This window comes from Macrosteles quadrilineatus, unplaced genomic scaffold (genome assembly GCF_028750875.1).
Source record: "Macrosteles quadrilineatus isolate MER2022 unplaced genomic scaffold, UCM_ALF_1.0 Scaffold_3__2_contigs__length_128488019, whole genome shotgun sequence".
NCBI lineage: Eukaryota > Metazoa > Arthropoda > Insecta > Hemiptera > Cicadellidae > Macrosteles > Macrosteles quadrilineatus.
Genome location: NW_026542596.1, coordinates 29,347,127 through 29,371,191, shown reverse-complemented (window position 1 = coordinate 29,371,191; position 24,065 = coordinate 29,347,127). Strand labels below are relative to the sequence as shown.

The 24,065-nt window shown below is 30.5% G+C and overlaps 1 protein-coding gene across 4 annotated transcripts in view; it reads left to right on the top strand.

Moving 5' to 3' along the window:
• LOC128989714 (leucine-rich repeat and immunoglobulin-like domain containing-NOGO receptor-interacting protein 4) overlaps positions 1 to 24,065 on the top strand; it is a 150,460-nt gene that overhangs the window by 36,155 nt on the left and 90,240 nt on the right. For 3 of the 4 annotated variants that reach the window (XM_054411720.1, XM_054411719.1, XM_054411718.1), the window contains exon 3: positions 20,514 to 20,543. The exons of the other annotated variant lie outside the window; for it this stretch is intronic. The gene's annotated coding sequence lies outside the window, so the exon portion shown is untranslated. The remainder of the gene's footprint in view (positions 1 to 20,513; positions 20,544 to 24,065) is intronic. 4 annotated transcript variants of the gene reach the window in all.

Below are 24,065 nucleotides of genomic sequence, written 5' to 3'. Positions count from 1 at the left end.
TGTGATGATTGTATCATCCTAATATTCATCTATGCTATACTGACATGTAGAAATTATCATCACCCCCATTAAGGGAATAGGTATCATCACCATTTACCATTTTTTGTATATTTACTAACCGTCTTATGTATTTACCGTCATATTGTATGTGTTTCAAGTGTAATTGATGTATCTTTATGTAATCATTGTAAATTTAATAAGACGTACAGTGCTGATCAAGAAGCTAATTGTTATTTTTATTTAGCCTTGAATTACTTAACATGAGATATAAAGTTTCCTTGATTTCGTCCTGTGCCTCTTTTAAGGATTTTAAGGGTGGTTGACAATCGTTTCGGCGACTATCTTGCCTTCTTAAGATCATTGTGAAGAATATGCATTTTTTTACTCATATTGAGGTGGTCAAAACATTTAACAAGCACACACAAACATTAAAGATAAATATTTGACTATGACTACGTACTACCTGCTTACCACAGGTACGAACTTGCTTGGCCACAGTTGTAGTCAAATGTATTTTGATGTTTTATCTAAAATGTTGGTGTGTGCCTGTTAAATTTTTAGAAGACCTCAATATGAGTAAATATTTATAATCAATATTTGACAATGATCTGAAGAAGGTGACATAGTCACCAAAATGGTCGTCCTCCACCCTTAGAGGAGGTATCATAAGCACAAGATGAAATCAAGATAAGTTAACCTGTTATTTAAGCTATTTATATACAATTTTAATATATTCGGTCTAGCAAAAGACTCTAATTGCTTGATATTTCACCCAAACAAATACTTCCAAAGCTCCAAAATATGTCCAAAGTTTGCCAAGACTAGGTAAATATTCAAATACATTTCAAATTAATACAAAAGTTGTTTTATTATAGATAGTTGACGGAAATTACATGTTAAATAGTCTAATAGCTTTTGATGAGCTATAGAGAATAGTCAACTCGTGGTCAGTTCTAATTAAGAGATATGACATCTAATACAACATTATAATTTATTTCGTCTTCATATATTAAAACGTTTAGATATCTTTAAATATAAAAAAATTATTACCTCACATGTGGGGTGGTTTCGTAAACATAAAAAAACATAAAAAATGTGTAAGAAGTTTTACAAGCAACACATGTCTGCTGGAGATAGCAGTAATGTTGCCAATAAATCAACAGAGGTCTTGCGATATTTAGAACTAAGAGATGTTTTAAGGATACTGTTAGGTACATTTATATATAAAATTCATGAATAAAATTTAAAAAATGTTATTTGACTCATAATGTTACATTGGCACATTAAAGTTATTGTAACTATTACGTCGTATGCACATTATACATACAACTCATTATTGTAGCCTGGCCTAAGATATAACACGAAGATATAAAATAAATAATAGATATTAGAATAATAAATATATACAATATATATATATATATATATAGTGGAATATTAAATATATAAAATAATAGGAAAGGTTGTTAACAGCTTATTTTTTTCTAAACAAAGTTTATAAAGGAATATATTGTAGACACCTCTTGGTAAATCTGAAATAATAAAAAAATACTAATTATAAATGCAATATTTCTACTATTGTATTATTGTCAGGAAAGTGATTTTTTTACCACTTACTCTTGGTTATCAAGTGCTGAAGAGACTATCCTAAAGAAGAGTTATTTTTATGATCGTTTATACTAGAAACCTATAATATTTAACCGTTGATCAGAATAATAATGTACTTTAAACTGTATTTATATGTTTACTGTTTACAAAATAATTAGTTGGTTTAAGTTTTAAAAATAGATTACCTACGTACTTAGCTCTGTAAACAGTCAGCAAACCTGTACAATGTCTCAATCTTGGCACTAACCTCACATTCAAACAGGCAGTGGTTTGTTTTGATGATATAATAAGCAACAGTGCTCTTAAATGTCTGACCAGACGACTTCATTAGTAGGATTCATACATCTTAATTTGTACATATTAATTGGACTTTTAATTTGGCAATCTTAGATAATTGTTGTTTCGTTGTGCTTTTTACAATCAGTATACCGTAGTAAGCATTGGTAGGGCCCTATGCCATACCTATTTGCTTAAAAAGAGGAACCTGCTGACTTAAAATTTTTTCTACAGTATAAAAAAACTTTATGGTTTTACAGTTGTTATGGTAAAAAAACGTAAAGAAATGATCCATAAAACAGTACTATGTAAATATACAACATTATTGTAAATTGTTCATCGTTAAAATTGTCAATTTGGATTACAATAATGGCGTATTCGAATATGTTTACTTCAATACAACTGTTGAACATTTTCAATACAATTTAATAAGTATTGATAATTATTTTCCTTCAACTCATTATACTCGTTTAAGATATTATCGGTTTATACATTTAAATACATAGAATACAATGTACTTTGAGTGTCTTGCTTAAAGTAGAACCTTGAAAAACACGGAAAATCAGTCAGCGTAAAGGAGAGTAACGAATGTGAATCATTTATCAGTCTCTGTTTTGTAGCGGGCCTGACGTATATTCGGTGTTTCTTTAAGCCGCTTTCTGTTCGTGCAATGCTACATTTAACATTTTACTGTTAACCCTTCGTTACAATTGCTTTATTAACATTTGCTGAATGTATTTTAAACCACATCTAATCTTTCTTCAATCTGTTTTTAAAGTTTGTTCTGAAAGAAAACTACCAATGCTTTATGTTTGGATTGAAATTAAATAAAGCGTAGTTAAGAGCTAACATTTTTATTTCTAGAAATAATTAAGACAATTTTAGAAAGTGTTATGGTTTTTTTACATAATTGTTATTTTTCACAAAATATCTTTTCATATTACTAATCATCTAAAAAATTAGCCAATTCAATAACAATACAATTGTTGTCAAAATATATATTTTAATTTCTCAAAGTTTCCCAAAACTAAATTTGTTTATCATTAATGTTTAGCTCACATGGGCACAACTTACCTTTTGGAACTTTGCCCGTTTTCCTAGCTCGGCTTCGTCTTGGTCATTAAACTAAAAGAGTCGTCATAGGCCCTGGGCTGGGCACGTAGATGACATTACTATTGTTATACTGTAAATTTTTAATAATCTTTTACTGTATAATGTAAATTTACTACCTCTTGCAAAGAAATAGTTTTACCTAAAATCCTAGTGCTCACTCAGTCGTTTTACTAGTGAAAGAATACCCTATTTTCTCTTTTTTTTGGATCCGAACTGGAAATATGTTCAATGTTTGGTCTCTTCCCATGGCCCGCCCAACACACACTTTGGCAACCTCAGCATTATGCGATAGAATGAAAAAAATTACGTGAAATATTAAAACTATTGGTTCAATTTATAATATTGTTCTTGGTTAATTTAAAATAATGACGTCGAAAATCTAAATATGATTTAAATGTCTAAATAAGGCTCAAACATAAATTAGTAGCAAAGGAAAAATAACAACCGTAGACAATAAAAAAATATCGTCATGAGAATAGTTGTAAAGTTTAAATAACAAATTTTAAGTATGATTACGTCAAGCATATTATAATCAGCAACCGAAATAGGAAAGCTGGTGTTTAATGGAAACAGAAAATGTAGTAACATTGAAGTGACGGTAAACGTTACAGGTGCCAAGATTGTTTTAGAAGTTACAATTTGGCGAGTTCCTCGGAACACAACATTTGGTTCGCACAATTGCCTCCCACGTTGGAACAAATGAATGAAGTACTACATTAGGTTTAAACTATTCATCATAGTTTCATTATACTTTTTTTCTACGCAATCATTTTTAAATTTATTTTAAGTAGGTGGTTTAAACCGTGGTCCTCTAATATCTGACTTTGGCCTTTTATTAGGTAGTATCATTCATCAGAGCCAATGGCAAATTGCATCTAAATACAGAAATGATCTTGAATTGCAAAGTAATTAAAACACAATTGCGCCCTTGGGTAACTGAACTCATTGTAGATCAACAAAGCACAAATTATACATAATAGAATAGTTTTGTCACACATATATATCGCACATATTGCTACAAATGTTTATAGAAATTTGAGGTAGAGAAGAGTGGTGTACACTGTAATTACTCCTGAGGAATTTCTACCAGTATGTCTTATCTAGCTAACTATTATCTCCTCTGTGATGTATACGGATACAATACTATCATACAAATTTAATTCAAATGTGTACAAATGTATCTAGTTATATTTCCAAACAAAAATCGCATGTTAACTTATACGAACAAGATACATCAAGATCCACTAAGAAATAAAGGATGATAAATTATTTACATCCGTTACTCTCCTTTAAGCCAAAGCAATTTCCTTGTACTTCGTGGTGTTCCTTTTCAGAATTTCACATGCAAATACAGCTTATAGAACACTTACAACATATTTTAATAATGCGTTGAAAAATGATTTCGTATAGTTGAAATATTGCTTGTTAAATCGATTCTGAAAAGTATTTTCTATTCAACGAAAATTGCTATACGAATTCTTAAAATGTCACAATACCACCTCCAAAAAAAGAAGAAAAAACTATTTAGTATTACTGTATCATAATTCTAACATAAATGTAAACCAATATTGAATGCTTCTTGACTAAATCATTGTATGCGTAAATAATGGATAGTTATAACAGTGAGATAACTATAAACTAAAATTTAGCAATTCCATATTATTTTATATAAATTAATGTGTTAGGTTTTGTAATTAAATATTCTGAAATATGTTTCTAGATGCAAAGGAATACTGTGTATGATTTTAAGACTGCAAAGTACTAATAACTGTAATAAGGCTTACTAACTAAGTAATTTCATATGATAGTTATTGTCTCCTGGATTCAATTTTATCCACACTTCATGTTTTAGTTACATATTTGGATCCAGTGTCAAGATTTGATCACAAATCAAGACGCAAGTCTGAATAATGAGACTCTGCTCTGAAATGTAATGAAAATTATTGATTATTAAAAAACATACATAGTAAGAGACGATTCAGTTCAAGTAGAACAGTTTGTAAGTTATGTGGTTCTTGATTTGGATAATGAATTCAACCGTTTATAGTAAGGCTCGTACCTTACATTTTCTACTCGTGTCGTTAACACTATTTACGCGAGTTACGTACACTACTTTACCTACGACCGGTTTATAATTACTAATAATCACCACTCAAAACTTTTAATGTAGGTTATGTTTCCGTTTATAACCTTTCATTGCCACTAACATTAATGCACCGACTCATTGTACCAAACACTAATTGCACCAATCGTTAACAATTAAATTGGTTACCAGCTGATTAGTTGAAGTTAAAAGCCTTATAATTTTACTTCTTCTCTCTCAATCTTTAAACCTAATTGGTTCGTTCGGTACCCGTGTTGTTAAGTAAAACTATGATGTTATGTAAGTAAATGTTGTTATGTAAAACTTTTCAATTCTAAGAACTGAAATGAAACGGCTACTTTAAAAAACGGTCATAGGTAAAAATAGTTATAGACCACCTGTGATTAAAACATGTTACCGGTATTTTGAGTTTAAAGAAACCAATTGTAAATTTACTGAATTAATTCAAATTTAATATTATTTTCTTCAATCCAGATTAAACTTGACGTCAACGTAGTTAACTGCTTTCCTGGACTTGATTAAAAATCGTACCACTGTGCACAACTGAATTCACATAACGTCATTATCCTTAGATACTGTAAGAAGACCTCTTTTCATATTAGGAAGATCTATATCTTGTTTCGAATCCGTTTTTATGTCCAGTAGGACTTAAGCTTGGTGATGACAACCACATTATTATAATTTATGTTTAGGATAATTTTCATGAATGTTGCTGTACTGTGTAATATGATGATAGGGAACAAGTAGTTGTTAACCAATTGATAGTTTGTTTGTTCTTAATACATTTTGAAGGTGAAATAAATAATGTGATGAAACCAGTTAGAAATCTAACAGGTACTTTTGCAATGATATGAAGTGGTGTGACTTTACATACTTCAGAAATATAGACGATAGGGGTACAATGAGAAATAAGATGAAGGATTATGTACACATGCCACTTCATTTTTGTTAGTTTTCATATGTACTTTAGGCCTACATGGTCAAAATTTTTTATAATCTCTTGTAAGATCTTGTTGATTTAACACCAAAATTATTTTTGTACATTATTAACACTGTTTTCAATATAGTTCGTGTGTACTTCCATTGCATGTGAAGTAATGGAACTTCATGAATTAAAAATGTTTTTATGAAAACTTTTGTTTTATTTAATTCTAGGTTAAGAGCTACCGTTATTTAAAAATTGTTTTGCAAACATGAAATCATGTAAATTATGATTATGAGCAGGTGTTCAGTTTTGTAATGAGACTTTGTTTTATTGGGTAAAGTATTAAATATTCACTACACAAAAATAACCTCATCGTGAAAAATCTGTGTTAAATAAAAGTGAAGACAGCAACTGTTAAATTAAAAGGCTTGTTAGGAACTGTAATTGGGGAGACATTAGACTACAAAAACACAATGAACTCTCATGAATAACCAATCGCCAAGACCGAGCTCTAATGGGTTGTTGGAGGACCAATTTCAAGACAAGCTTACCATCAAAGTTGCATGTCTCTATTGTGTTCTACTCTCTCAAAGCTCCCTTAGCAACAGCTGGCAAAACGGCTCTTTCAACAGGTACGTGTTACAATGTTAACTACAAAATGTAACACTAATTGGTCAAAATCCTACCCAAATACGTTCACAGGAGAAGGGCAAAATAAAAAAAAATGTGTAGTAAATAGTTTATTTGAATGAATATCTGTATTATTTTTTACTTCACTCAAAACACCTTTGGATATTTCAAATTCAAGTGACAATTCAGTAGATTTGCTCCAATTATTAATTTTCGAATAGCTTCAGGCAATATATAGAATGTCTGAATTATATACTTTACCGTTATACCAACGCGATACGTTTATAAACATAACCGTCCCGTGGTTGATTTTAAAATGTGTAAACAATGGAAATTAATTAAAACACAGACTACTAATAAAAATTACCGGTAGGAGCTTAGCTGTGTTGACCAATACCATTCGTATGTTTACTTTTATTGAAATGAAAAGATACATATTATTTTAACAATAAATTGACAAAAGTACTTGTTTTTTGTTAATTAATAACCAAACTAATGTGGAAGATGATGTATCTGTAAAGGAGATAAGCTTCTTTTGCTAAGCAGTTAATGTCCTTGTTGCTCCTTAATGGAAGCAATAATGCTGTCACTTAGGCTCAGGTATTAGAAACTTGAATCCTTTAAGTGCACATGGGTTGCATATTACTGATAATAAACTCGTATCAGTAATATTATTAAAGAAACTAATTCACTCATATTCATCACATGTGTATAACATAATTGCAATTAAAATGAAATAAATATTTATATTTGTATATTTTAGGTTAATAGCTCATTCTTAGCTCGTTGCTTTTCATTGGAATAACGCTATATGTATGGTGAAGAGATCATGTACGATTTTGGCTGAAAATCCAAATAACATTTATCACCAACGCAGTTAAAATGACAATCATGAAAAAAAATTCGTAAATTTGACAGGATAATAGCTACAAAAATTGGTTTTTTTCATAAAAATTTTGAACGGGAACTCATCAGAATACATAGATTATTAATATTTGTAATTAAGCCACTACAGGGTGGCCGAAAGGTCTGAACCTGTTTTTAAATGTTTATCACCAAAGCCCCATATGGTTTACGTAGCTCATATTGTCAGCTGATTGGAGCTAATTTGATGGCATTGTTGGCAGTTTATATTGTAAACTGATTTACGCTTTTAAGTATGCTAGTATGACTGGTGTTTTAAGTATTGAGAAAAGTATTAAAATCTCTTTAATACATTAAATGATAAGTGTATTTTACAATGAACTCCGTTATGTTAGGAATTCGGTATAAATGATAAACCTCTGCTGTTATCTAGTTATTACTTTGCTGCTTCAATGTCCTTTATAATGGGATACAAAAATGTATGTATAATATTACTGTGTGTAAAATATCAAGATTTTTTTATAATATAGGCCCTAATCAAAACCTAACAGTCATTTTATAATACAAGTATGTTTAAATCAACATAGGCTAGGATGTTAAATCAAATTTATAATCATGTAGCCTAATACTCTCTCATAAAATTATAACGCAGCAATGTATTCCGCCCGGATTTGGCTACATGAACTGTGAGCCAATTTCCTTGGCAAACAATATTGATTTAACTACAGCATAACCGTTATCTCTAGCCTTCACGCCACTGCGTGCCTCGTCCGTTACAAGGAGGCAAGTTTTATACGACAATATATATTATACTGCAGCGACGTATTTTATTCATGCATGTTTTATATAACAATGTATGTTGTACTGCAGAGACTTTATTCATGCGTGTTTTTCTTTGATTAATGACCTTTTGTAATTTATTTTCTTTCTCCATTTAATACTTTGCTGTGTATCAAATCGGGCCTTATGATCAGCCAGCATCGTTTAATAAAATCTATATTTTACTGTACACATATTTTGATTGAAAGGTTAGATGTTATTGGCGTATTCAAGCTTGAAATTTAAAGCTGATGGCTTTTCAGTAAGAAAGTTTTTATGTTGTCTTGTTTAGTTGGTCGCTCAGTCAGTAGCGCAGCGAAATAATACGAAATAAGACAGCATATTCAGGGGGTTTGGATCCTAATGACCACCATTATATATTTTATATTTATTTAGAAAAATCGCAACATTTTACAAAACTTGTATAAATAACTTGCAGAAAAAGCCAAAATATTATTGGCTTTTTGCAGCGAATTATACATTTTATAATTTTTATTTTTATTCAGGAATCCACAGAGTAGTTGTTTGAAGTAATCAGCTGCTGCAATAACTGTTTTAAGTTAACTTGTAAAAAGTGTTTGATTAATTAATTAAAGTAAACCGCATGTAGTACAGTTTCCCTCGAACAATATCTCATTCTAAAAACTGGCAAAGGAACCAATTACATTAATTACTGAACCACGAACATTCAAAACCAAACGGGCAATCATTGTTTGTTAAATCATTTGAGGCGTGTGCTCGGTGTTGGTTTTAATTGTTCGGCGATTTAAAAATCTTACAGCTCACATATCAAATGGTTTTAAAATGGAAGATAATATAATTTCTGGTATGCAGTTTTATAATAAACTATTAGATTTTTTAGTCATTTATGTAAACAAATTTTTATTTAAGGAGATCTCTTCATATAATAACTTAATTTGAAATTATATATTTGCTAAATACACTAAAACCTAACTATCTGTGTCATAAGTATAAAATTTAAATTTACAATTACAATTATTTAAGACAAGTTGTTGTATCGCTTTTTTCCAAAATTTATTATTTTCATCTATTTTGTATAGCTGTTAAACGAAATATTAAGAATTAAATTTAAAAAAAAAAACACGGATTAGTGTCCATCATGTGAGTCATCGACTCACCAACCAAGAAGTAAAAAGCATAATCCAAATTGTACTGCATCATGCCATTTTATCCTTCTATTGGACAATTTTACTATATATACACAATATGACTTTTATTTTAGATTGTTGAAATATGTGAAAAAGATAAGTAAATATCTTAGAGAATATTAATGTTAAGTATTTCGACTAATTGATCAGTGATACATTGTTATGAAAAGCAATGGATTAAGCTGGTACCTCGGATATTAAAGTGAAAGGTTATAAGCGTCACTTGGCACTAAAATAGCCTTATTAAACATAAACACTGATTCATGATTGGGAAAGTGGGAAGTTGGTACTAAAATAGTACATTTTGATAATCAATTTGATTGCCACCTTCAATAGATCGAAATAGGCTTAGAGGCCATATGCGAAGTTATTTTTGAACAAAAGTGCAAAAAGTGCATATACTTTTTTTTGTGTTTTAAAAATAATAATCTCTAGAAGAGTAGAAATACATAGGTCGGGTTAAGAAAGTACGGTTGTTGTTCAAAATAGTATTTCAGTTAGACGGAACTTATGAATCTTAATCCTCAGGTACTTTACATATACCGGTAACGTAATCATCCATAAACAATCTTCACCCTAAAGCTCATAAATGCAGTTAAAATAGTTTTATAAATTATCATGCTGTTTGTGGCCTCTTAATGACACATATTTTGCATAAGTCCTTTGTTCCTATTTAAAACTATTCAAATATACGGGTAAATAATTGACGTATTAGTCCATAACTCACTTATTACCTGTAAATCTTGGAAACAGATCAGAAAAAGTGAATCATCGTCAAAAAGTTGTTCCTAATAACAATGGAACTGAAAGAGTAGTGCTATTTTGACCCCGGTGTCACTTTTGAACTTGAACGTGGTGTAGACGAAACAATGGGAATGAATTTGACTGTCTTAATAAATAGTAGTGAAAATATAATCCAACTGTTTTTGGATCCTGTTTGTTTTGCGAAACGTTTCTTATGTATAACTAGCCGAGTAACCGTCCTTCGTACGGGGTTGGCGTAAAGTATACAATTCTTATTGCAGTTATACTCGCTCTTTACGTTTGCAATGAAAGATGACGTGTTTTAAGAAAATATGGTTTCCTATAATTTAAGGTATACTATAGTATATATACTACATCTACCATAGCCATAATGTTCTACCACTTCACCTAAACAATAGAAAGAAGTAAAGTTATCACAGCTTTTTGTTGCTACTTGGTTCAAATTAGCTGTTGTCATAAATGTATAAAGAACTAATGGTGCTGCGCCCTGTTGGTAAACCGTATAACCTTTTAATGCTATTGAATATCATAGAAACAAATTATGTAGTTGAAAAAGCTGGAAACATTCTTTAATTCCTTTTAAATATGAATACTCATAAGGTTATCATGGGAAAGTCTAGAGCCACTGGGGCGGAGCCAGAAATGATTTTTGAGATAAGAATATGCCTATATGTTAATCGGGAATGTGAGCTATCATCATGCCAAATTTCAGCCCAATCCGTCCAGTAGTTGATGCGTGATTGAACTTCAAACAAACAAACACACAAACTTTCACTTTTATAATATTAGTACGATTAACAGGTCACTAATCAAACGTATGTGTATTGATTCAAATGCTACAAACCCTGTAATATTCGTAATAATCTATGACTATACTTAGCAACTCATTGATAATTTCATTAAATTAAAGTGCAAATATTCGATACAAACATCACTACCAATGGCATTAACGCTCCCGTTGGGATCCTGGAAATATGTCTGTTTCCTACAAACGTTCACTAATGGATACTGAAAGTGTCTCTTTGTACGCTTGTTTACAAAGCCTGCTCTCTGTGGTAATTTCCCTTATGTGAACGGTTGGTTAGCAAGCTCTTTTGAAGGTACTATAAATGTATCCAAATTATATACATTTAACTAATGCTTATACGTGCTTTTAATAGCAACAATTAACACGTTTACTGGCTGTTTAAAGGGTAACTTGTTTATTATTATGATTACAAATGTAAGTTGCTTACAAATAACACACGTGTTTATAAATCCTGTTCTCTATGGTAATTTCCTTTAGCGATGTTAAAAGTTATTTTTAAGTCCCTTCAATTGGAAATATAAGATTAATGCATACATCGAAATGATACAGCAATTAATCGGTACTTACGTATTATACGGAGGCCACTTATTTTACAGCGCGCTGCGGCGGTTGGGTTAAGTTGGGTTATCATAAATATGTTTGTAGAACTTTCCTAGTTTCGTTATGAATCGAACTATACGAGATGAGTCATAAAAACTTATGATAACCCAACCTAACCTAACCGCCGCAGCGCGCTGTAAAATAAGTGGCCTCCGTATAATACGTAAGTACCAATTAATCAAATACAGTATTTTATTCTATTTGTTGTGTTTTTTTTGTCTGTGTACGTGTGCGTATATATATTTACTACAAACGTTTGCGACCTTGAAGAGACAAGGTGACATAGTTACTGGCCTGAAGATGACTCTAGTATTCAGTCGAAACTAGTTGACATAAGGAAACATCAGAGATCTTATAATTGCAGGTATTTACACTAATTAATTTATAGTACAAACAATTGGTATTATAGCAACTGTCTGCAATCAAATGTAGTTTATTTTTCATGAGATGTGTAATTGATAGTAATACGCTACGTTATAACGTGCTATCTAAAACGTCCAATAAAAAAAGTAGATAACCTTTTAACTAATATGTAATACATGTTTCTCAATTCGTTACTTCGAGCGATACAGCTTATGAATAATTCCATGTGTGGTACTGGAATACAAAATAGAGTTGACTTTAGCAAATCATATTCTCTTGTTTTATGTTCTAGTTTGCCATAATAAATCAAAGCCAATGCACTGTTTTTTTTTTCAGTTGCAATGTAAATGTACCAACATGAACTATAATTTATTATCCTTTTTATTATACAGATAATGAATAACACTCTACTGTCATATTCACTGGACTCTTGGTAAACACAGGACTTTGTGCTTAAGTTTTCAAAAAGTTTTATTTATAAATGTGTTTCGAGTAATTATAAAAGGGCTGTAATCATTGGCATATATTGAAAGTAATCTGGTTTGGTCAACTGTTCTCCTAATATCACCAATAAGCTCGAAAAGACTTCGTATATTCTGTCTTTGGAAAATACAAATTACTTACCATTTTTTTCATTTTGTCAAACTAGGAGAAATATATACAGGCTTCCTCAGAAATTTTGTAAAAACAGAATTTATATTAAATTAAATATCCATAAAATAACTGTTAATGCAATTTCGCTAAAAAAAAAACTTCGATACTATATAAGTATTATAAATAAGTCAATTACATGATGATATAAATCTCCTATAAATATTACACTTAATTTAATGTTTGCTGATAAAAAGTACTTATAAATATAATCTTTAAACGTCACTTTTATACGTTTTGGATTTTATTTTCGTACGGTTATTTATACGTGGGTAATTATTTTTAAATATTTTTGCAACTGCTATGTAATAAATTCCTCTTTGGCAATACTAAACCAGGCGATTCTTGTTGTGGCATCTCAGGTTTAAGCTTTCCTCTCTCGGTTTAAGCTCCGGTTACCACTCAGCTGGAGGATTCCAAGACGATGAAACTTTGATGTGTTGTGAAACCGTTACGTCTCACTACTACATTAGAATTATGCACACAAATAACGTAGTTATTAGCGTTATGTATTAACTACTCTAGTTAAAATGACAAAGCTAAGATTAAAGCAAGATAAGGGAACGCTTTCAAATAAGAAAGAAGTATTATGAACGTTACTTTTTAGACTAGGGCTAAAGGGTCACGAAATTTGAGAATAACCATAGGGCCTTTAGTGATTATCCGAATTTGAGCCTGAGACCTCGAACACCAACCTTTTTTTACTTTATCACTAGACTAGATCAATTTCAGAATAACTTGCAAGCTAAATTTACTCAACAAAAGAAAATAAACACACACAATACATAACAGTTTTGAATAAACTTGGAATTTTCCACATATGATCTATATTTTAAAAAGAACAATGTTGATTATTAGAAAGCATGAATGATAGGATACCATTAACAACGTACGTTCAAAAAAATGTTATGTAAAGTCATGGCCAAACATTTACATTATCTTCTAGCTGTGTTAAAATGAGCTTTAGATAACATGATGATATGAAACGTATGTACATCTAAATCAATGCTTACTAAAACATTATTTGTTTTTAATGTTATTGTAAGATTATGGGACATTTCACACATTGTCTCTAGTTGAATATTTAAATGAATGTAACAAATATAATTTCAAACAGATTACACATTGAGGAACTTTACCTGGTAATAATTATTAGGTATTACAATTAAATAATACTTTTCCTATTCCTTTATAACATGAGTGTACTAATTTGATTTATTCGCATGGTTGTTTATTTATTTATCAATAATTTAAATCAAAATATTTACTTTTTACTACTTAAAAATGAGGGTTTGTTTTTTACTAAAGATTAAGTGTGTTAATCCTCACAAGATGTTTTTCTTATTTTTGCGTCTTTTTAATAATTTTCAAGCTTAAATATTATAAACATATTTTAAAATACACTCTTGTTTTTCATGTTAATTGTTAATTTAGCAATGGGCCTGTATAACCACAGTATTATATTGTCTGTGGTCTAACTATATAAAAAAACTCTTATAACATTATAAGTATAGTTTTATCATAAAAACTGCTAAGCATCTCGAACACAGTGAGGGATAGAAGGTAAAATCTGTCTGCAATTGCTACGAGATAATATTATGGTGAAACATATTATTCTGTCCCATAATTTCAACATTCAAGCTAAACATCGCTTTGAATTAAATACTGATCATGAAGTCACCTTAATATAGACATCTCACCACACATTCCATCTTACACGGTCGATTCAGAAGTTTCTAATTAGCTACTGTTTATTATATACAACACAACACACATCTCCATAAAGCTCGTTAGCAGCAGGTAATGTAATTTAACATTGTATTAGGATAATGAGTAATAGTATTTGTTTTAATTCTTCATAACTGCTTCGTAAATTTTAACGCTTATTCTCATAAAATTTAATGTATAATTAATAAAAAACCATATTTTATTATACTTGTCAAAGTCTCAAAATTATAATTGATTATGCATCTTTTTACGAACAGTTTGTTCCGCAAGATCGTAGGGGGATCAGATTAATAAGTATTTGATCGTTCCCATTATTTGAAAGTTCCTGATTACAGTAATCTGTCGCATAAATTTCAAGTGACTTAAAGTAAACTTAACGTCCTTATACTGTGTTAAAGGGAAGATGTTTTTAGCTAGCAGCTCAAATAAGCATTTTATGAGAACTGTAATGTATTAGGAACTTTGGTTAGGCCTATTTCATAGAATTATTTAAAAGAATGTATATTAATATTTTTATTTTTTTTTCTCCTAAGGTTGATGGACGGACCCCAGGTAAAACAAAAATAAAGAGGAATTCATGTTCTATTTTAAACATCTATTGATTTTTTTTTGTTTCAATGAGAACGAAATGGAATGTTCAGAAAGATTTAAAACTTTCAAAATATAAGGATGCTACTGATAATACTTGAAGTGTTGCTAGCCTAGCGGTTAATGTCTCAGACTTCGGTGCGGGAGGGACGGGTTTAATTCCTGGCAAATCTACAAAATGTAATGGGTTTGGACCGCTTTCTATTAAAAGTGTTTTTATTCACTTATTACAAATGCCAGTGGTGTGGCGTGGACACAAGAAAAAAAATTATTGGTTCGTATATATAATTACAAAAATTATATCCTAATATAATATATTACTAGTATAGCCAAGTCTAGCTCAGATTTGTTAATCAAACATTTATACCTGACAATAGTAAGTTCCAAGAAACTAGCTGAATAATGATTTAAATAAAGGAATCCATGAAATACTAGAAAAAGGAAACAAACAGACGTCAAACTTCAAAGATAAAGCTCATTCACTAAAGGAGCTTGTTTTGGTTTTCCTCAGCTAATGAAGCCTGAGGGAAATCAAGGAGATGTTGAAGTCTTTAACTGGAACACATACGCTTTGGAATTGTTTGTGTCAAAAGATTTACTTGTTATAAGCCAAGTATATTTTTATTTAATTATTCATCAGTAAATATTTTACCAATCCAAAGGCCAGAATCGTACGTATATTTGTCATCAAAACATAACTGTAGAACGTGATATTCAACCTTTTGTGGTAGTTCAATGGAATGCTACTATTAAACTCTTTTAGATGCAGGTAAACTAATACTTTTTAAATCTGACTCGTATAAGATTTTAACTTATCGATTTCATGAATCTAAAACCATCAATTGTCAGAGAAACACTAAAAATATCTTTATTGAAATTTTGAATGGTCAACTATTTATCCGGCTATACATTTATTTAACATTTATGTTAACGAGCTAAGTAGACTATGTTGTTAGCTATGGGGAGCGAGCTGGTGTAGTGGCTAGAGCGCGGGACTTCGGTCCGTGAGGTCCCGGGTTCGATCCCCGCCAAGTCACCAATGGATTTTATCTAAGTGATAATGCCGCGACCCCTAGGTCTAGCCTGAAGTAATGTGAAAAACAATCCCAGGCTCGTGCCTAGCGTCCTAGGACAAAAAAAAAGTTGTTAGCTATGTTATGATTTTGCCTAAGGTTGCGTGAAAAAAACTTCATGAAAAAAAATCATTCTTAAGAGCGAATATTTCATTGTGTTTGGCTCAGCATTGCTACAATACTTCCACAAATTGTGTTAACGTATTTCTAGCAAAGATTGTGATATTATTAAATAAAACATAAATAAGAATATTCCATACTTAAGTTTTAAGCCAGTATACCCCTTCATTTGCAACTTCATTAACAACTTATACACGTGCCTTGTCTTGAATAGAGATGAATTTGCATGGTCAAACAAATCGCATCAAGTTAATCCTACAAACAAAACCCATTTACCATATTTTCTTTATAATAAACGTACATATTTTGCACTCATATCAATAACTATTTCAACTATTTCTGAACATAATGTTATTTAAATGACTTATTCATGAAATAACAATTAAAACATATCATAGCCGAGATCTTATAAAGCTTTATGTTTACGATGAGATTGTGTAAATTGCCTTTGTAGTACAACTGTTCACAATAGAGAACTAGAAGTATCTCTTTGTTTTGTACAAGTATTCACAAAGCTTGCTCTCTCCAATAATTTCCCTGGTGGCGGAACTGTTCAAACTGTGTCCAGAATCTCTATACAACCAACGAGTCCGCACTGAATCTACTTCATCATCGATGAAAAACATATGGAGCTAAATAGTTAACTGTTTCTGAAATATAGACTTTTTATTTAAACGCTTTTTCATTACAGAAATAACATGTCTTTTATTCATTAAAATAAGATTTATATTTTCATAAGGGTACACAACATGACTATATTACATTTAATACCGTTATGAATGATTTTTCTCCATTAAAATCAAAATACTATATTGAACTCTCCTGAAAATTAAATCAATGGTGTTGTACCTTAGGTTATTTTTTGTTGTAATTTTTTATCAACTCATCAAACTACAACCGGCTAAAAATACCTATCAAAAAATTTACTAGCACAAAAAAGCGATATCATACTAAAATCTGGTGTTCCATAGGCGCTATAAATCTGATTGAGCCTACTGCAATCTAATCCGATGTGTTACGACATTAATTCAATCAGCGGCTACATTCGTATTTATATTTGCTATTTACATTAAGGTATATTACAACCATTTAATGGATGTAAAAATCAGTTTGATTATTTTTTCTCGCCTAACAGTTCTAAATTTTTTTTTAAGTTATGGTTAAAAGATCTTTATTGCATTTATAATAAATGTCACCACCGTCCGGTATGGTAATGTCATCTCAAATCGTCTACATTGATATTATTCTATTCGTGTTGTTCCACGAATTTCATGGATCAGTGTTTCAATTAGATATATTTACTCGATTCGATAAACTGAGCATCTGAGATATCCACATTATTATCCACTCTAGAGTCTATTTACTAGAGTAAAATCGTAAAGTCAATGGCAAGACACTGTTACGTGACAAAACCGCTGTTTTATTTGCAAAAAGTCTTATCAGCTGATCGGCAATAAAGTAAATAAAACAGGGATACCAACATACATAAAATATATCATATTGTGTTGGGTGTTTCAAAGTTAATTTTGGGGTTTTAAAAATTAATAGCTTTTATTACAATACGATTATCGCTATAAATGACAAATCAAATTAAAAAGCAACTCAGAGAGTTTTTAGCTTTCCTTTAACACATTAACATAATCGATAGGGTACTTACGTATTATACGGAGGCCACTTATTTTACAGCGCGCTGCGGCGGTTGGGTTAAGTTGGGTTATCATAAATATGTTTGTAGAACTTTCCTAGTTTCGTTATGAATCGAACTATACGAGATGAGTCATAAAAACTTATGATAACCCAACCTAACCTAACCGCCGCAGCGCGCTGTAAAATAAGTGGCCTCCGTATAATACGTAAGTACCATCGATAGGCCTACAGTAGAAATGTAGATTTGATTGTACTTTAGATTAAAGGACTTCTTTAATCTATGGTAAAACGAAATTTTAAAAATCTCTAACTCCATATTTTTTCACCACTATAAATTCGGAGGTTGAGTTACATTTTTTTCAAATAACTTAAAATGGAGAGGAAATCGACCAAAGTGGACGGTAATATTCTGAAAGACATATACAAAATCCTCTTATGCATTCCTTGAAAATACTCAATAAATGCAGCCAAAAATCGCCTCCAAATAAAAAATTAGGGGGGTTTTCAATGTAACAATAGTGATAGTTATAGTTAACTATCGTCTTGACATGTGCCGTGCGACGAATAGTGCTCAAATTGAACACTTGTAGGCTTTAAAACTCTTTAACCACTTAACACCATGCTTTTTCATTTTGATGAGCCATTTATAGTGGTAAGTTTTATGTAGTAAAAACTATAAAGCTTTTAAACCTTGATATTAATTTTGAATATCCCGGTACTTGTAGTTTGAGTCGTGTTGTAAAAAAAACTCACTGAATGTAATATTTATATTTGTTTAAGAATTTGCTTAGGATACTATCTTCCCAACAATACAGCTTATGAATAATTAATTCCATACATGGTCGTAAAATACAACTAATCGACTTCTAATCTAACTAGATCAGACACAATACATTCATTACAATATTTATGAAAACTGATATTTCTTAATGTAGATTCGAACTGTTTTGAAATATCTGAGAAGATGGTGATAAAAGATAACGTTTTACTGTATGTAGTAAAAATTTAATTAGGTTTTTCGAACGTGTTGAATCTATAGCAATAAATAAATTATTATCATGATTTAGTTCAACAATATGGTACAACCCCAAACAAATTACATGTTAATGTATCGTAATATTTGTTTGTATTTTCATAAAATATGTATAAATTTATTCCTTACTTTTTACGCAAAAAAATAAAATCAATAATTTGTTGTCTACTTCCCAAAACATGTTATGGATACTCTGGTTTTGTAGTGAATTGTTACCACTTGCATTTATTTTTAATACAAATAACTAGGAACCTGTCGAAGGTCCAGGTTACTGTTGAGGTTTAAAGCAAAATCATATAACTATAAATCGACAAATAATAAACGATAATCGATTGAAATAAATAATTCAATTTTTTACACTTTGGGTTGTTCGTGATTCAGCAGCGTGCTTAAGGTATGTCGGATCTTAATAATCAATTGCCAAAATTAAAGCTGGCATTTCACTGAAGGTTCTTAGGCAAAAAACATGTAGAATAATGTAATTACAACTACTATATTACATCTCTAATAAAAGAAATTTGTAAAAATACGAAAAACATTTATGTTTTCGGTACAGTTATACAGTATAAAATGAATTGGCATGCTTGGAGGAAAATCTGTGCTTACAGCTTTATTTTAAGACCAAAAGTATGAAAATCGGTCGGGTAGAAGAGCCAAATGAGCTCGGAAAAAACAAAAAACCCCTAAGAAATGTACAGGAAGGAAATTACTTTTTTGTATAACTTACCGTACGTGTCAGATAAATTAATACCGATGCTAGATGGCAAGTCTTTGCATCCAAACCTTTAATTTAAGATCAACACTATGAAAATCGGTTGGATTTAAGTGCCAAATCGACTCTGAAAAGAGTAACAATAATTTTAAATATATATATACAATATATATATTTCAGTGTGAATTAAATGGAATAAAAAACTTGCAAAACTAAAAAATAGTATATTTTAATATGAACAAATAATCAACGGGTGGAGCGAAAAACAAGATTAGCGATATAACACTATAATCTGGTGTTCCGTCGTAGCCATAAAGCTGATTAAGTCCCCTGTAATTAAACCAGAAACGCAATGAAATTAATTCAATCGGCGGCGCCAATTTCCATGTTGATTTGCTATTAATGTAGTAGCATATTACAACCACATTCACTATCCAATTCACGTATGTATTATAAACAAATATTTTTACGTTACATTTATTTATCAATAGTATATAATTATATTTTTACTATACAAAATAGTAATGTGAATTGTGTTCGTGAGTTTAGACGTAAAAGTCGAAAACTAAATAGCTAACTAAAAATAAGTGTTGTTAGAGGTATTTTACTATTTTGAAAAACGATGATGATTAAATGATTATTGTCCTATGTTTGGTTACTATTTTTAAACTTTTAGAAGCGTGTGTTTGATTGCTTCAAAGATTTTTTTGAAACTGTGTCTACATTAATGGCCAGCCAGCTATTATATATATATTTTATATAATATAATTGATCTAAAATACTGTACTCAATATTAGAATCTTCCAATGCATCTAGAATATAAACTGAAATAAATGCAAATAACAGGTCGAATATTTAATTTTTCAATAATAAATCACATATCCAATATGTTTAGTACAAAATAATTTCTGTTTCAGATCTGGCGTCATCATTTACTATCTAGAACGGTGAGAAAATAATCTACTTTCATAATTTTGTGACATGATTGATTGAGAGTAACAAATTTAGGTGTCCAAATACACTTTTATCAGAGTTTCAGTCAGATTAAAACAAAACGATTAATACGTTGCTGCAGGAAATTAATGCCATATAGTAAGGTTACAATTTATTAAAATGAAAAATAAAATGTGTTATGTGTGAAAACCACTGGAGAATAATAGACTCTCAAATGTTAATAACGTATTTTTTGAGTGAACATTATCGTCGAATCAAACTTAGGTAAGAAAGGAAATACAAAGGTAGAGTGAAATAGAGTTACAGATGTATATCATACTAGCTGTAACCCGCGGGCTTTGCCCCGTTTAACTTCTTAATTTTCAAGATTATCTCGTTCGCATGGCTCAATCACGTCCTGGTTGAAGTTTGTTCGCTACGCTCACTCACCTTTAGGTTGGAGCTCGTTCGCTACGCTCACTCACCTTTAGGTTGGAGCTCGTTCGCTGCGCTCACTTGCCTTCAGGTTAGCTCGTTCGCTACGCTAACTCGCCTCCAGGTTGAAGTTCGTTCGCTACGCTCACTCACCTTTTGGTTGCAAATTAGCTGTTGTCATAAATGTAAAAGAAATAATAGTGCTGCACCCTGTTGGTAATTTTTGTAACTTTAATGCTATTGAACATCACAGAACAGAACCAACTTGTTTAATTGAAACAGCTGTTAAGATTCAATAATTTCATTTCTCATAAGGTTAACATGGGAAACTCCAGAGCCACTGGGGCGGAGCCCGAAAGGATTTTTGAAATAAGAATATGCCTATATGTTAATCGGGAATGTGAGCTATCATCATGCCAAATTTCAGCCCAATCCGACCAGTATTTTTCGCGTTCACTTGTCACAAACATACATCCATACATCCATACATCCATACATCCAAACTTTCTCATTTATAATATTAGTAGGATATCAGTCTAAAGTAATGTCTTGACTTTAGTCTAGTGTTTCTTTTATTGGTACAACATCTTGGGTGATTTATTACGTTTAATTCTTGTATACATGATTGGTTAACTTGTTATCAATATGACTCGCAACTATTTGTCGTCTTTGGCACGATAATAATTAATAAATTATGAATATTTTGTGACATGCAAAGCTGTAATTTAAGAAATTTTTTAACAACCAAACCTCTTTCACTATGGATAAAACTACGACTACCGTATTTTTAAACAAATGTATTTATTGTGTTATTTATTTAAACTTAGTACGAAGTTTAATAGCTAAGTAAAAGGTTACATAAATTTATTAAGTGAGTCATTATAAAAATATAAGTTATAAATTAACTTAATTGTCTTACACAAGTTATTATTGTAATTATAATTATTTGCAATTAATTTAAATATGAATATTTTATATCGGTACACAATTTTGTATAAGTTAAAAAAAGTTCAAGTGTAAATCTATGTTTTCTTTCACTCATTCCAAACATAAAGTATATAGTCGTTGAGGGAAAACATAGTTATACATTTTTTTATATGCTAAAAGCTATTAATACAACTATACATTCCATTTCCATGTTAAATATTTTGTAGCCAGGTATTTTATCAAAATTTTCGTAGTTGATGTGATCCACCTACAGATTGCGCTTATTTAAATTACTAAATTCTGTCGAGTACATACACTTTTTTACCAAGTCAACTTAGGGAATGACTTATGGTGAGCTATAAGCAACTGTCATGACTCATCAAAAAGGTCAGCAACAAAAAATAAGGTATAACACTTGCGCATTCCAATAGTCAAGGCTAAAAGTAAAAACAAATTAAATTCAACATTTATTAGATGGTTGATGAAAAGTAATTGCTTACAAAACTGTTTTGGTTTCTTTTAAAGATAAAGATAAAATAGTTTAATGATAAACGTATACTATTTATTAAAAACCTTAAATACTTTGGATTTTAATTATCATCATAAAATATGTGAAATAAACCAATGTGTTATTTTAATTTTATCGTTATTTTTTATTAATATAACTTGACTTTAAAAACAAATGACTTGGTTGTTATTTAAACCAAAATGCGATGCAATAAGCAAAACCAGGCAGCGAAAAGGAGAGTAACGAATGTGAATCATTTATCAACCACTGTTTTGTAGCGGGCCTGACGTATATTTGGTGTTTCTTCAAACAGCTTTCTGGTTCTACTTAACTATTTTGTAACACGAAAATTTGAAATCCAAGTTTAAAGTTCTAATTCATCTAATGGTCAACCGATAGCTTTCACCATTCATCACTTAAAAATCAAAATCAAATTGGAATAAAGAACCAAACGACAAGTAACCCGTTACAAGGTGCAACTTTATACTTAAACGCTGACTGCATTTTTTTATAAATTAATTACTTTTCAATATAAGTGAATGAATTAGTAAATTATGAATATTTTGTGACCTGCAAAGCTGAATTGTAGGATTGATAAATGTTTTACAACCAAACTTTTTTTACTATGGAATAAAACTACGACCGTATTTTTAAATGTCTTTGTTGTGTAATGTACTTCTTATATTACAACAACGGACAAATGTAAGATATACTAAAGTTTACCACGATAGATAGTAAACTGTGGTTATTAATGAATCAATTAGCACTGTTGGACACATTGAGATTAGCTAAAAATACATATTCATATCTTTAATGGTGAATTCGTGAAAACATTGATTTATTAACATCATTTTTGATTTGTGAACATTTAATAGTCGTCTTGTATGTATGCTGGACTCTATGATACTAAGGTATTTAGAGTGACAAAAACATTTCATAATTCCTGTTCATTTTATGGTAAAAATATATGATTTTTATTCAAACAAATTGTAGTGCAATAATATCTTGTAGGCCCGATATTTAAGAGAAGCTCTTTTACAAATTTCCCAAACTAGTAAACTCCTATTACAATACAAAGAATCCTATAAACTAACGAGTTCTGCGTGGCCTCCAAACCGAGCGGTCCAACAAATGTGATATGTCAGTGACAAACAAACAGCTGTTTCTCCTAACAATGGGACGGAAAAAGACGGCGGTATTTCGGACCTAGGTGTCGGTGGTGGAGTTTAAAAGGAGTTAAGATGGATTCAATAAAACGTCTTTTGATAATGGATGAATACCAAGATATTGTAAGGTAATCTAAGTGATGAAATCAATTACACATTTTTAGGATCCATAATTCTCTTAATAATTGTATTTTTCCGTACATAAACTTTACATGTTTTGGAATGATTACTTTTTATTCGAATTTTTCATTGCAACGGTTAAATTTGCCATAATAAAATATATTATTTATTGTCACAGAATTGATTACAAACACGGACAAAATATCGCTTATCTATGCTATACATATACGTCTTGTGAAGCTATATATATACTTAGCAAGCTGCTCCAATGGAACTATAAATGTAATATAGTCATATGCCCCAAAAAACCTGTCATTATTGTCAGTAATTTTAACGTTCATACACATTAGTTGTTTGTCTAATATATTAACTAAAACTAT